Consider the following 16879-nt stretch of genomic DNA (forward strand, 5'->3'; position numbering starts at 1 on the left):
GCACAGAGCCCAATGTGGGGTTCAAACTCACAAAACACAAGTTTCACATGACCTGAGCTGAAACCAAGAGTTGGATGCTTAACCAACTGAGACACCCAGGTGCCCCCCTGGAATGCATTTTGAAATACAAGGTAACCTAGATCATCCAAACCACTTTATAAGATATGCTATTTGTTCCACAAGAGTCTTTGGTATTTTTAGTTCAAGATTCAACGTCTCTCTAATGAGTATAAGGCTAGAGACTAGAAAACCTTTGGTATACAGCTGTTTCTGCTGTTTAACTGGCCATTGGATATTGGCTTGGTTATCTCTCTGGATATCACTTTCCATCATAAAGGAGAGAATCAAAACAGATGCTTTTTATAAGGTCTTTCTTCTGGGGCAGGAGTCACAACAACACCCATAAGCCAGAAGTTATGGCCCTCTTTATAAAATATATTAAGCTTTCCAAAAAGGCAAGGCCCAGAACTCTCTTCTCCCCAACCCCAAGTTGGTTCATTGGTCCATGGCAGGTGAGGCGATTGTATTGATCTTTTAAAAAATCTCTCCAGGAGATTCCAATGAGCAGGCAGAATTGGAAACTATGAGCTATTTACACATGTTTACCAATGAAAATATAGACTCAGGTGAAGTCATTTGCTCAAGATCACTTAGCTTTCCAGTGGCAAAGCCAGAAGACAAACTGGTTGTCCAGCTGCAAAGCTCCTTCCACTGTATGTGGTAGAAGAGCTCCTGGCACATTATCGGCTGCCTGATGCTATTACCAGAGCTTTGGTTGCTCCTATTTGAAAGTGTGTTTGGCTGACCAATCAGCCACACTCACCTATCAGCTACTGCAGGGGTCACGGACGGAAACTTTGGCTTCATTGTGGAGCTGGGGTTGGGATATTTTTCCATCTGTGTCCAGTAAGATGCACTGGTCTTCCATATCTGAGGTTGAAAGGATAAGATGCACAGAGACTAATTGTGAATTATAAATAGGAATGTTTACAGATCTTTCTGGCTGGCGTTTCCAGATAGAACTATTTTCTGGTGCACTACATTGGCATTTTGATTAACGTTACGTTCTTGGCTTGTTCTTTAGTTGCAGCAACACACAGATTTCTGTCTACATGTACTATTAACTGTCATCTGAGCTTCCCATGCAATGCAGCTGATAATTACATATTCTGGAAGCCGAGTGTCACAATCAATTAACTTGACAGGCTCCACTGATTCAGATAGAAATGGAGGCTGTACAAATCTGTTTTGGAGTGTCTCAATATAAATAGAGAAGTGATTAAGTGAAAGGACTACAATAAATAATACTGGCTCAAACCCAGGTACGTAAGGAGTGAGTAGAAACATTTTGAGCGTTGGGACCATTGAGACCAAAGTTCAAATCGCCATCCTGCCACTTACTAGTCGAATGGCCTCACACAAGTTACTTAGACCTACTTTTATTTTTAATTGTATATTTACCCAAAAGGTGCTTTTAAAAATGTGTGCACCTCTTAAATAATGAATATCTTTATGTTTAACAGACCAGCTTAAGAAATAGAACTGACCAGGACTCAAAGCTCCTGGAACTTAGTGGTTCTCATACCCCCTTTTTCCCCAGAGGTAACTCTGAACCTCTCCTAATCATCCCCTCTCTGTCTTCTATAGTTTCCCCACCTGTATATGTATCCCTAAATATATTCAAATTCTGCTTACTTGTTCTGTGCCTTACAACCTGTGCCTTACTCCAGTTGTTCCACATTTGTGTCTAGGATTAATGCACACTCATGGATGTGGCTAGAGGTCATTTCTTTTTTTTTTTCAATATATGAAATTTATTGTCAAATTGGTTTCCATACAACACCCAGTGCTTATCCCAAAAGGTGTCCTCCTCAATACCCATCACCCACCCTCCCCTCCCTCCCACCCCCCATCAACCCTCCGTTTGTTCTCAGTTTTTAAGAGTCTCTTATGCTTTGGCTCTCTCCCACTCTACCCTCTTTTTTTTTTCCTTCCCCTCCCCCATGGGTTTCTGTTAAGTTTCTCAGGATCCACATAAGAGTGAAAACATATGGTATCTGTCTTTCTCTGTATGGCTTATTTCACTTAGCATCACACTCTCCAGTTCTATCCACGTTGCTACAAAGGGCCACATTTCGTTCTTTAGAGATCATTTCTTTTCACTATTATATAGCACTCAACTAACTGAATATAGAACAATGTATGCAACCATTCTACTGGTGATGGCCATTTCAGATCCTTAGTGTTATAAACAATAATAAAAGAAGCATTTCTGTACAATTTCTCCCAGTGTAGCATTGTTTTTTCTAGAGCAGAAGTTGACAAACTATAGACCAAGGGCCAAATCCAGTTTGTTACTCGTTTTTGCAAATAAAGTTTTATTGGAAAATACTCACAACCACTCGTTTACGTGTTGCTTATGGCTGCTTTCCCACTACTACACACAAGATCCCATTTGCTCTCCTGAATGGCTCCTCCTTTCCTCAGCCCTCAACACAAAAACCCTACACCCCTCCATTCAAAAAAGTCTAGTTTTCTCTTTTTTTCTTTTTTAAAAAGTCTCTGTAGTCCCTTAAAGAACAAGCCTAAATTACTAGCAACTGCTTTTAAAAAATAACTTCCTTCTCTTCAAAGCAAGAATATTAAATTTCAAACACTCCAAAAGGTAAAAGGAAATCATTGTGTTCATCCCGGGGGTAGTAGTTTAGGCATGACCAAAGGGACAAGAGTAAAGAATGCTGTTTGGATATAAAAACATTGTTGTTTTTACAGATTTCTGCATCCTATTTCCTATACTTCATGCTTGTTCTTACTTAGAGGCAATCATTCCTCGAAATAATCCCATTCCCTCTCACTGGAGCAATTTGATCTACAAGCCACCAAAGGAGATCACATAAGTGGGCTAGTCTCACCAGATGTGTGGCTACTACAAGAAGAATGCCAAGAATCTCACATCCTGTGAGATTTGGGAAGGGAATTTGCTACCTCCTATCTTTACAAAAGATTCCAATGCCATGCCTCAGAGCATCACTGGGCAGTCCCAGAGGTAGCTTCATCTTGAAGCCTGTTATTTGCTTCTGGAAGAACTATGTTGCTTCCCAGTAAGTAGTAAGTGTGGTTTGTGGAAAACCCTTAGAACTTAATGCCAGAGAGACTAGACCTTGGGAAATCTTCTATCCCTTGATACCCAGACTTCTCAGATAGGTTCAATGTCTCTTTCCTGCTGGGATATGTTTTAATTAAGCCACTTAGTTACTCATTTCCATCATTTTTTCAACACATACGTTAAAATACGTAGAAATTAGGTGAAAGACATAGTGCTGGTATAGGTAAAGATGAATCTGAAATAGTCCCTGTCCTTAAAAACAGCGTCACCTACAATATGAAAATTCAGGGCCACCTGTCTGAAAATTCTTAAGATTTTTCAAAATGATGACAGGTGATAGCATAGCATTCAACCAACTATAAAGCCCTTCTAAATATGGGCACCATGCAACTCATTCCCATGAAGCAGCCCTCATAATCTATTCCATGAGACAGATACACAAAAGTAGCTACACTATAAAGCAAGAAAGAATGACAGTAATGTTAAATGTCTACACACATAAGGTGTTATAGTCATGTATTTCTAAAGGAGAATCAGGGTAGGCAACCCACAGTAAGAGGTATTTAAACTGGACTTTTAAAAAGTGAAGAAATTTTTATAGGTAGAGAGTGTGGCCAAACGCATTCTTGGCTGGGAAACATTAAAAGAAAAATTTTGTGATGTGAGAATGTTCGCTTTGACAGAGTAAGTACAAAGGCCACAAGGGTTAAAATGGAGAGTGCTGTGTAGGTGATGTGGTAATGGTGAATATGGAAAGGCCACTTGAGGTCAAGTACTAGGGAGTCCTGGGACCCTTATTTCTTTAAATTTGGACTTTATCTTGAGCTTTATATGCTGAAACTTCCAGGATGTTTAAGTAGGAGAATGATATGATCAGTTCTAGACTTTCAGAAAGAAAAATTAACTCCAGTTGCAATACAGCAAATAGATCAGAGAAGAAAGGGACCAGAAGTGGAAAACTATCAGGAAATAGTAACATCCAGGGCAAGATGATGATGCTCTGTGATATAGATGAGAAGGAGACAGATGGTCACACTGCAGGGGCCCTTCCTTTCTTGAAAAAGAAAAGGAGGGGGACTTCCAGGGAAGATGGCAGAGTATGAGGATCCTAACCTCACCTCGTCGTCCATGGATACAACTAGATACACACACATCAGTGTATATAACCCAAAAATGACCCAAAGCCTGGCAGAACAGGCTCTTCACAGCTAAATGTAGAGAAGTGGCCACACTGAAGAGGGTATGAAGAACGCAGAGACATGGTAAGGAGAGAAACAGACCCATGGGACTATCCTCAGGATGGAGGGACACTATGGGCTCAGAGAGGGGAGAGGACCAGACCCCACACCAAGGACCGAGGCATGGGGGACCCACATGAGGAAGATGAATCCCTGTCACATTTGGCTTTGAAAACCAGAGAGGCCTAACAATCAGTGGGACTTAATAGCTGGAACTTTAAAAATCAGCAGCTCAGCTCTGGGAGAAACAGAAGGAGGGAGTACCCACCCTTAAAGAGACAGCACAACAAATAGCCCTGCTGAGATACAGCAAAGAAGCAGCAGTTTAAAAAGTGTCTGGGGTATATAGGAAGGAAATTTCTTTGCTAATCTCAGAGCATGTGCTGGAGGAGCAGAGATCCTTGGGAGACTTCTCCAAGAACAAAAGAGCTGGCAGGTGCTATTTCCCTTCCCAATCCCCCAGCCTAGATACACAGACATTTGTAGCAAACAGCATAGATTGCTAACCATCTGCCCTACCCCCACACCCTTCTGTGGACATAACCCCTCCATCCCAGCTTGGTCTCGGCAGGGGTATTCCTGGGTGGCAACAGGTCCACTCCCAGGGCAAACCAGCATGGACCTTGCTGGCACTGCACACCCCACCCCTGCATTCTCCTGAAAACCTGACCCCTCTAATATACCCTTGACTGGAGCCCATCCAGAGAAGTGCCACAAGCCCAGCAGCATGCAAGCAGCCCCAACAGGGACCAGCACTACTCCAAGGTGACTGTTGTCCAAGCAAAGGGAAAAAAATAGCCACACACCAGTCCAAGTGTGGCCCTAGCAGTGGGATGGGGGCAGACATCAGATCTGACTACAGGCTGTGACCACCAGTGAAAGCTTGTCAGGGGATAACACAGGTAAAGTGCCTGCAGTTTGGTGCTACTGCATCTCTGGCAAACGCCTGGTCTCACTCAACTCAAGCCCAAAGCTGGTGCAGACTAGCTCGCTAACAACACAGGTTCCAAACCCTTCCCACAACAGGCAAAGAAAAACTCTGCAGACAACTGGACTTAAGGCAAATGTGGTTCAGCCACAACAGTAGGGCTCACACAACACACATAAGAGACACCCCTGAAGCTCCAGGTTCTGGCAAACAGGGGCATTGCAATGCGGGGCACTATAGGACCTCTTCTTCATATAGCCACTACTTTCAAGAAGAGGAGATGTAGCTGACTTTCCTAACACATGGAAACAGATGCAAATAAATGATGAGACAGAGGAACATGTCCCAAATGAAAGAACAGAAAAAAGATCACAGCAAGAGAGCTAAACGAGGCAGGACAGTAATATGCCTATTGGAGAATATAAAGTAATGGTCATAAAGATATTCACTGGACTTAAGAAAAGAGTGAAAGACCTCAGTGAAACCCTCAACAAAGAGACAGAAAACATAAAAAAAAGAACCAATCAGAGAGAAGAACTCAATTACTGAAATTAAAAATAGACTTAATGGAGTAAATAGTAGACTAGAGGAAGCAGAATAATTGATCAGTGACCTGGAGGGCAGAGTAATGGAAAGAAATCAAGCTTAACAGGAGAGAGAGAAAAATAATAATAAATGAAAACAGACTTAGGGAAACCAACAACACCATCAAGCATAACAGCACTCACCTCATAGTGATCCCGGAAGGGGAAAAAGAGAAACAAGGGGGAAGGAAATTTATTTGAAGCAATCACAGTTGACAACTTACCAAATCTGGGAACAAAAGAGAAATCCAGATCCAGGAGGCACAGAGTCTCTAAAAAATCAACCCAACAAGGTCCACACCAACTTACATAGTAATTAACATGTAAAAAAAGTAGTGATAAAGAGAGAATTTTTAAAGTCACCACAGAAAAGAAAACAGCTGCATCCAAAGGGAACCCCATAAGGCTTAGTTTTCAGCAGAAACTTTGTAGGCCAGAAGGCAGTGGCATGGTATGTTCAAAGTTCTGGAAGAAAATAAACCTGAAGCCAAGAACACTCTATCTAGCAAGACTGCCATTCAGAACAGAAGGGGAGATCAAGAGTTTCACAGACAAAATTTGGGAACTCATGACTACTAAGCTAGTCCTACAAGAAATGTTCAAGGGGACTCTCTGAATGGAAAGGAAAGACCATAGGTAGGAGTAAGAAATGTAGGATGCACAAAAGCAGTAAAATTAAGTGTATCTATAAAAATCAGTCAAGGGATTCACAAAATCAAAGGATGTAAAGTATGACACCATATACCTAAAACATGGACAGGAAAGGAGTAAAGAATGAATTCAAACTTAAATAACCATCAACTTAATATAGATTGTTAGATGCATAACATGTTATATATAAACCTAATGGTAACCAAAAATCAAATACTGGTAATATATATGCAAAAAAATAAAGAGAAAGGAATCCAAGTATATCAGTAAATAAAGCCAGCAAATTGTGAGAGAAGAGAGCAAGAGAAGAAAGGAACAGAGAAGAACTACAAAAATACCCATAAAACAAGTAAGAAAATGGCAATAAGTACATACCTATCAATAATTACTTCAAATGTAAATGTAATAAAAAATATATGGTGATGGGATGGAAAAAAAGCAAGACCCATCTATATGCTGCCTACTAGAGATTCATTACAGATCTAAATCGCAGATTAAAAGTGAAGGGATGGAAAAGAATTTACCACGTAAATGGAAGTGAAAGGAAAGACAAACAGACTTTAAAACAAAAATTGTAACAAGAGACAAAGAAGGACACTATATAATCATGAAGGGAATAATCCAACAAGAAGATATAACAATTGTAAATATTTATGCACTCAACATGAAAGCACCCAAATACAGAAAGCATCCAATAGCAAACACAAAGGAAGTAACAGACAGTAATACAATAACAGTAGGGGACTTTAACACCCCACTTACATCAATGGATACAACATCCAAACAGAAAATCAACAAAGAAACAGTGGCTTTGAATGACACATTGGACCAGATGGATCTAACAGATATATTCAGAACATTCCATCTGAAAACAGTAGAATACACATTTCTTTCAAGTGTACGTGGAACATTTTCAAGATTAGGTCACATATTGGGACATAAAACAAGCCTCAACAAATTTAAAAAGACTGAATTCATACCATGCATCTTTTCCTACTCTAACGTTGTGAAACTAGAAATCAACCGTAAGAAAAAATCTGGAAAGGAACACAAATACATGGAGGTTAAATAACATGCTACCAAACAATGAATGAGTCAACAAAGAAATAAAAAAAATAGGAAATAAAAAAATACATGGAGGCAAATGAAAGTGAAAACACAACAGTTCAAAATCTTTGAGATGCAGCAAAAACTATTGTAAGAGGAAAGCTTATAGCAATACAGGTCTAATTCGAGAAGCAAGAAAAATCTCAAGTAAACAACATAAACTTATACCTAAAGGAGCTAGAAAAAGAAGAACAAACAAAACCCCAAACCAGCAGAAGGAAGGAAATAATAAAGATAAGAACAGAAATAAATGAAGTAGAAACCTAAAAGGCAATAGAACAGATCAATGAAATCAGGGCCTCATTATTTGAAAAGATGAACAAAACTGATAAACTTTCAGAGAGAGAAAGAGAGAGAGAGAACTCAAATAAAATCATAAATTAAAGAGGAGAAATAATAACTGACACCACAGAAATACAAAGGATTATAAGAGAAAATTATGAAAAATTATATGCCAATAAATTGGACAACCTAGAAGAAATGGATAAAATCCTAGAAACATATAACCTCCCAAAACTGAATCAGGAAGAAATACAATTACCAGCAATGAAATTGAAACAGTAATAAAAAAAAACTCTCAACAGACAAAAGTCCAGGACCAGACAGCTTCAGAAGTGAATTGTACCAAACATTTCAAGAGGAGTTAATACCTTCTTCTCAAACTATTCAAAAAAATTGAAGGGAAGGAATGCTTCCGCTTTCTTTCTATGAGGCCAGCATTACCCTGATACCAAAACCAGATAAAGACACTAGGAAAAAAGACAACTACAGCTCAATATCTCTGGGGAACATAAATGCAAAAATTCTTAACAAAATATTAGCAAACCAAATCTAAAAATACATTTAAAAAATCATTCACCGCAATCAAGTGGGATTTATTCCTAAGATGCAAGAGTGGCTCAATATCTGCAAATCAGGGGCACCTGGGTGGCCCAGTCAGTTAAGCATCCAACTCCTGGTTTCGGCTCAGGTCATGATGTCATGATCTCATGATTCATGAGTTTGGGCCCTGCATCAGGCTCTGCACTAACAGTACAGAGCCTGCTTGGTATTCTCTCTCTCCTCCTCTCTCTCTGCCCTTCCCCTGCTCATGCTTTCTCTCTCTCTCCCTCTTTCTCTCCCAAAATAAATAAAGTTTGTTTAATTTAAAAAATATTTTCAATGTGATACATCATATCAACAAGAGAAAAGATAAAAACCATATGATCATTTCAATAGATGAAAAAAAAGGCATCTGAAAAAGTACAGCACTGATTCATGATAAAAACCCTCAACGAAGTAGGTTTAGAGGGAACATAATTCAACATAATAAAGGTCATATATGAAAAGCCCACAGCTAGCATCACACTCAATGGGGAAAAACTGATACCTTTTCCCATAAGATGAGGAACAAGATAAGGGTGTCTACTCTCATCACTTTTATTCAACATAGTACTAGAAGTCCTAACCACAGCAATCAGACAAGAAAAATAAATATAAAAGGCATCAAATTAGTAAGGAAGAAGTAAAATTTTAACTATTTACAGATGACATAGTACTATATATATAGAAAACCCTAAAGATGCCACCAAGAAACTACTAGAACAGATAAATGCATTCAGTAAGGTCACAGGATATAAAATCAATACACAGAAACCCATTGCATTTCTATACACTAATAATGAAGTAGCAGAAAGAGAAATTAAGAAAACAATCCCACTTATAATTGTACCAAAAATAATAAAATACCTAAGAATACATTTAACCAAGGAGGCAAAAGACTTGTACTCTAAAAACTATAAAATATTGATGAAGACATTGAAGATGACACAAACAAATGGAAAGACATATGCTCATGGACATCCCATACTACTGGGGCAATGTACAGATTCAACGCAATCCCTATCAAAATACTAATAGCAATTTTCACAAAACTACAATAAATAATCTTAAAATCTGTATTGAACTACAAAAGACCCCAAATAGCCAAAGCAATCTTGAAAAAGAAGAACAAACTGAAGGTATCACAATCCCAGATATTAAGATATACTACAAAGCTGTAATACTCAAAACAGTATGGTACTTTCACAAAAACAGACACATAGATCAATGAAACAGAGTGGAGAGCTCAGAAATAAACCCATGATTATATGGTCAATTACCTTTGACAAAGGAAGCAATAATATGCAATTGGAAAAAGGCAGTCTCTTCAACAAATGGTGTTGAGAAAACTGGACAGCTACATGCAAAAGAATAAAACTGGACCACATTCTTTCACTGTACACCAAAATAAACTAAGAATGGATTAAGGACCTAAATGTGAGACCTGAAACCATAAAAATCGTAGAAGAAAGCACCGGCAGTAATTTCTCTGACATCAGCCATGGCAACATTTTTATAGACATGTCTCCTGAGGCAAGGGAAACAAAGCAAAAATAGATTATTGGGACTATATCAAAATAAAAGGCTTCTTCTGCACAGCAAAGGAAACCATCAGCAAAACTAAAATACAACCTACTAAATGGGAAAAGATATTTGCAAATGACATATCCAATAAAGGGTTAGTATCCAAAATACATAAAGAACTTATGTAGCTCAACACCAAAAAGCCCAACTAATCCAATTACAAAAAGAGGAGAAAGACATGAACAGACATTTCCCCAAAGACATACAGACAGTCAACAGACACATGAAAAGATGCTCAACATCACTCATCATCAGGAAAATGCAAATCAAAATCACAATGAGATATCACCTCACACCTGTCCGAATGGCTAAAATCAAAAACATGAGAAACAACAAGTGTTGATGGGGAAACAGAGAAAAAGGAACCCCCGTGTACCATTGGTGCATCCACTGCGGAAAACAGTATGGAGGTGATCAAAAAGTTAAAAATAGAATTGCCATATGATCCAGTAATTCCACTACTGGGTATTACCCAAAGAATATGAAAATATTAATTCAAAAAGATATATTCATCTCTATGTTTATCACAGCATTATTTACAATAGCCAAATTACGAAAGTAACCCAAGTGTCCATCAATAAATGAATGGATAAAGAAGATGTGGTCTACATATTATGGAATGGAATATTACTCAGCCACAAAGAATGAAATCTTGCCATCTGCAACAACAAGGTTGGATCTAGAGGTTATCATGCAAAGTGAAATAAGCCAGTTCAGTGAAAGATAAATGCCATATGATTTCATTCATATGTGGAATTTAAGAAAAAAACCAAATGAACAAAGAAAAAAGAGACTAACCACAACACAGAACCTTAACTATAAAGAACAAAGTGATGGTTACCACAGGGGAGGTAGTTTGGGGGATGAGTGAAATAGGTGAATGGGATTAAGAATACATTTATTGTAATAAGCCCTGAGTAATGGATAGGATGTTGAATCAATATATTGTACATCTGAAGCTAATATAACACTGTACATTAACTATACTATATATAGAATAGGAAAGAAAACCAAAGAAAAGAAAACCCAAGAAAAGCAAAAGAGAACTGTTGGGAATTTATGCACTTTTTTTCTTAAACTGCTGAGGTATGATTGACATGTAAAGAGCTGTGCATATTTAATGCATTTGACTTGATGAGTTTGGGGATAAGTATACACCCATAAAACCATCACTATTATCAAGACTATACACATATCCATCACCTCCCAAAATCTCCTCCTGCCTCTCCTTAGCACTTTTATTTTGTGTGTATGCATGTGGTAAGTACACTTAACATAACATTTACCCTCTTAGGAAATTTTAAGTATACAATACAGTTATTGTTGGCTATAGGCGCTATACTGTATAGTAGATCTCCAGGATTTACTTATCTTGCATAACTGAAACTTAATACCCTTTGACCATCACTTCCCCCATCACCCCACCCACCAGCCCCTGGCAACCACCATTCAACTCTGCTTCTATGAGGTTGACTATTTTAGATTCCACATCTAAGTGACGGGTAGATGCGTTATAAATATTCATGCAGCACTCACTCTTGGAGCATTCAATGCCAAGCTTAGTAAGATTGTTTTTGCACCTTGCCAAGCAATGAACAAGCACAGACCCCCATTAACACACTCTAGGCAGGGGAGCTGTCAGCAAGGTACACTCGCAGATGTCATCGTAGGAAATGGAAGGACCTACCCTGAGCTACCCATGTCACTGTATGTTTGTTCCAGTCAAACTGCTGGGCTGTTGAGGTGTAGGTGGGTCTGAAAATGTAATCCTTGCCAAGAGCTGAGCAAGCTCACCCAGAAACTTGCCCAGCTCTTGGCAAGAATTTTCAGGTAAACTTACCCAGAAAATCTTTTTAAGTATTTTCCATAAAATACTCAGGAAAGCATCCATTTTTAAATTGACAGATGGGTAGGAACCAGAAAATTATTTTTTAACAAAATTCCCATATAGCATATGTTTAAATACCCAAAGGATCACTTTGGGAGACATTTCACAAAGTGTAATGTTTTTGACACAAAAATAGAGGACAAACATTAAAAGATTGGTTTGTGGCCATAATTCAAATCAAGATGAACTGCAGTGTATTAGAGTTTTGCAAATAACTAATGATCTGATTTGAGACAAGTAATTTAGCTTCTCTTGTCTTTCATCTTGAAAATGAACTATTTGCTTTGCAAACTTCCAAGATTATTATATAGGGCAGAAGATGAACAGGTACACAACTATCATTGAGGAGCCTCAAAGCACTCTAGAAATCTAAGATCTTATTAGCAGTTCCTACAAACCACAGTGGTCTGGAATTTTTGAATCCAAAGTTTTAACTTACTTCTTTTTAGGAAATACACTTCCAAGAAAATATGGAATAGAAACCACTTAAGATGTTGTGTGTGTGTGTGTTGGTGGTGGTGTTTTTGGACACATGTATAACAAATATTCACATCATAAGAGACTGCATAACATAAGAAGTAAATAGGAAGATCTGCCAGAACCTTCAGTATGTAACTGAGAAAATATAGTCCATGTATGTTGTCTTCTGAGCATATGGGAAATGTTAAAATAAGTGAACCCAACAAATACTTGTAAATCACATGTTTCTCACACCTCCTCACCCCCCAACAAAAAACACTCATAAATCATCCATGTTCTATATAAGCACAGTTGTTACCTCCTACTTGGCTGCTTTTGACTGTGTAAACCGGCCATGTTAAGCCCAACTGTTCCTGGCATAAAGAATTCAGCTGGCTCTTGCTCCAAAATGTCTTAGGTTCACTAAGTTTATATATCCCCATCTCCCACTAGAAAGAAAAGGCCTTGAGGGCAGGGACCGACTCTCGGTTGTATCCTTAGCTCCAGTCCAGTGCCTGACACACAGCTGGTGCTCAAACAATGGTGAAGGAATGAACAAGGAGTGATGAGTTCCTGCTGCAGCAGCGTGCACTACCAGGTGTTGTTCTCCACATGACTATCAAATCTGCAAGAGTAGACTTTTCCTCTGCTGTGGGTATTTTTCCAAAGACAAGACTAAGGCATTCTTTTGTGCATTTTGATAACACAACTCCACTTAATGTGGTATTTGTACCATTTCAATCTTTACACGACTGTGATGATTACTAAATGGGTTTACCACCGGTAAAGAGTTTAGCATTTACATGATATGTCCTCAGTAAGCTAAAAAGTACATTATTTGTGAGGCACCCGGGCGGCTCAGTCAGTTAAGTATCCCACTCTTGGTTTGGGCTCAGGTCATGATCTCATGGATCATGAGATCAAGCCCTGCACTGGGCTCTGCACTGACAGCATGGCGCCTACTTGGGATTCTCTCTCTCCCTCTCTCTCTGCCTCACATGTGCACTCTCTCTCTCTCTCTCTCGCTCAAAATAAATACATTTTTTAAAAAGTCAATTATTTGTTTATTTATGAGAAGAATAATAGTGACTCTGAAGCCAGATCACCTAGAATCATATTCCAATTCTGCTACTATTGCTACACGATCTCAGGCATGTAACTTACCTCTCAGTGCCTCATTGTATTAGCTCTATGATGGGGAAATAATACTGCTTCACTTCATAGCACTGCTGTGAGACTCGCATGAGACCCTGTGTTTAAAGGTAATGCAAGAAGATGGCATATGTATATGGTGTTGGGAACACAGGGAGTACTCAATAAATACTAGAAAAAAAAGGAAACCCAAGAAACATTTGTTAATCACCTGCTACATACAAGAAAGTCAGCCAGTTGCTCTGGTGGAGAAGAAACAAGACCCAATCCCAACCCTCATGGAGTTGAGATTCTAGGCAGAAAAGATCTCAAACTGGGGAATAACTGAAAACAGGGATAGTTAGAAACTCCCTCTACTGTTCTCCCAGAGCTTTGGACCAGAACATAATTGAGAGAAAAGGGATTTTTACAGGAGCCACGTAAGTGGACTGTTAAATGCCTCCAAACACGTCAGCTCTTGCATGTAAGTTGGATATAAATAATAATAGCAATAATAATAACAATAACCACCTGACTGTACTGAAAATTGTATGTTTGATCCTGTTTAATCCTTACAAGAAAATTTCAAAATAAGTATGGTTACCCTCATTTTACAGATTGAAGTTCAGAGAAGACAAATAATTGCCCGAGGTCACACATTGATCCCACAGCTGCACGAACCATGCCTCCACACTTTCCCCAGCCTTTTCCCAGAACTTGCCAGCTGTACCAATAAGCTTGCAGGGTATCCTCTGTCATGGTGAACGCATCCTACACAGAGGGCTGGCCCACTGGCTGCGGTTGTCATAGCTGTGCTTTTGCTTGCCACTGTATTAGGGGTGGGACGGTTCAGGGCGTTGCCTCCATCTCACTGCCAACCACAGTATCCTCCTCCGCAGCTCTCCTCACTTTCCCAGGGATCCACCTTTCAGCCTCCATCGGGCTCTGTCACAAATGCTCAGACCTTAGCTTTGCAAACTGGTGCACTAGGTTCTCCCACTTACCCCCTGCACTCCCACCTTGTCTGCCAGCTCTGAAGCCAGTAGAGCAGTGGACACCTGCATGTCTTTCTCTAACCTCAGTTCTTCCCACTTTCTAACTGCAAACTCTGGCCCCGGTGTCCCGCTGAACTGCCTACAGTAGATAGAGGGCAGCCCACCGTGCAGCCACGGTTTCCATTTGTTGAGCACGCTCTGTGCAGTTCCTCCAGCAAGCCCATTGGAGCAGCCACATTTACCCATATGTAGTTGAGTACTCATACCCGGTCCACAATCACCTAAAATATGGGGCACCTCTCCTCACAGAGAGATTGTCAAAGAACCCAGGATTTCCTGCAGATCCTTCTCCCCCAAGACCCATTTCTCTGTCTCCTGACTGGCTCCTCATTATTGGTTTCCAGCTTTAGCAACTTCCCAGGGAAATGTGAAACTGTCCCCCACTGTCAACATGGAGGACAAGCGGAGACTGAAGAAAGACCACCCCAGATTGGTAGGTGGCAGTGTTAATAAGCAAGGGAACTTACATGTGATGCTTATCTTTGGTAGCCACAAGATAAGTAGGTCTCCACACCCACATGCCAGTATCCTAGAAGTTTATATGGAGACCTTAAAGGGATTCAGTCACATATACCAACCAATGAGTCTCAACTCTCCCCAGGCTGTGTTCTTGAAATGGCTCAGTTCATGGGAATGGTGGGTGGATTGTACATTTCAAGGACTGGAGAGGGTGAAGAGCCTCTGACTGCCCCAGGGCCAGCTCGTGGGTCAAATGGCTATATCCTCTCTATGGCTTCCTTCGACGTCAAGCATAACTGCTCTAACAAACCCAAAGTTGTGCAATGGCACAGACACAACAGAAGTTTATTTCTTGCTATGCAACAACGCGGGGTTGGTGAACAGAAGAGAGAGATCCGGGTGGATGCTCTGTCAACATGGATATTCTAATAAAATAGGGAGGAGCAAGAGGACGGAGGACAGGACATGGGAGGCTTAGTGGGCCAGGCCTGGAAGCGGTGTGTCCCACATCTGCTAAGTGCCCATAATCTAGAATTCAGTCAGATGGCCTCCCTTAACTCCAGGGAGAGATGGCAAATGTAGACCCCGCAGGGCAGCTACTCTAGATAAAAACATAAGTGCCAAATCCACAATTCCTACCCAGGTCTACAGGCCACCAAAGTCCATGCTTCTAAACTGGTAATTATAAGAGGCATCTACAGGCCCAGGATTTCCCCTAAGTGACTGTACATGTTTCAAATCCTTCAAAACAACTCTATGAAGTGAGTTGTGTTATCTCTCTCTCACACACACACACACACACACACACACACACACACACACACACACACAGCAAGCATGATCCAGAATCAAACAGTTCTTTCATGACAACTGGGTGATAGAGCATGTGCTTAATGAGAGCCTGTACCACCTCAGTCTGACCTGGACAACTTCCCAGTGCCCGTCCAGCTCCATGGGCAACCCCTTAAAGCCAGGTTCTGAGATCACCTCAAAGCTTATCTTCTCCCAGTTACCCCAGGAACAGAATTGAGCTGTGTCCCTCAGGATGCCACCAAAGGCCCCAAGACCTTCTGTGGGCTGTTATTTTGGCCTGTGTGATGCCATCACTGGATTATCCCACTTTCCAGATAATCCTTGCTGTGGCTTCTCCAGGAATTCCACAATAAAACACTGAAAGAAGAAAGTTTTGGCTTTTGACACAAAGATCTAATGTACTTACAGCTTTTGGAACACAACATTTCTCCCAAAAACTTTACCATAAAATGGTGACATTTGTCAAGACTAAAAAGCTATAATTCTATTCACGGTCTTCTTTGAAGTTGAAAACTAAAATGGCATTTACTGGACATAGATTTAGAAACGTCTATTTTCAAAGTAACCACAGACCAATTTTTACAGTGGAGTCTTGTATCAGAGGAAATTTTATAGTGGTTCTCCTTCTGAAGGAATTTCACAGCATTATGCTTATGAGCTCAGGCTTTGGAACCAGTTGCGTTTATTTAAATCCGAGCTCTGTCACTTACCCAGCTGTGTGCCCCAGTATTTCCCAATCTGTAAAATGGGGACAAACCCAGTGCCTATTTTTTTTAACACACAGTGTTTTATTAGTTTAGTTGAATCTAGTGATTCAACACTGCCACACATCATCTGGTGCTTATCACAGCCAGTGCCTCCTTTACAGTGTTTCTCTGAAGACTGAAGGGCTCAATGTGTCAGACGTGATCACTCAGCGTGACGCTTGATCCATGGTGAGCAGTCACCAGATTGTTTAAGGTGATATGGCATTTTATTCTCTTCAATTTAGAACCCTCATGGCGATCAAACAGAA

The 16879-nt window shown here is 40.0% G+C and overlaps 1 long non-coding RNA gene across 1 annotated transcript in view; it reads right to left on the reverse strand.

Annotated features, from left to right (window-relative positions):
* Positions 1 to 665: 665 nt before the first annotated feature.
* LOC128312859 (uncharacterized) overlaps positions 666 to 16879 on the reverse strand; it is a 71816-nt gene continuing 55602 nt past the window's right edge. The window contains exon 3 of the long non-coding RNA XR_008292709.1: positions 666 to 930. This is a non-coding gene — a long non-coding RNA (uncharacterized LOC128312859). The remainder of the gene's footprint in view (positions 931 to 16879) is intronic.

Source organism: Acinonyx jubatus, chromosome F2, assembly GCF_027475565.1.
Source record: "Acinonyx jubatus isolate Ajub_Pintada_27869175 chromosome F2, VMU_Ajub_asm_v1.0, whole genome shotgun sequence".
NCBI lineage: Eukaryota > Metazoa > Chordata > Mammalia > Carnivora > Felidae > Acinonyx > Acinonyx jubatus.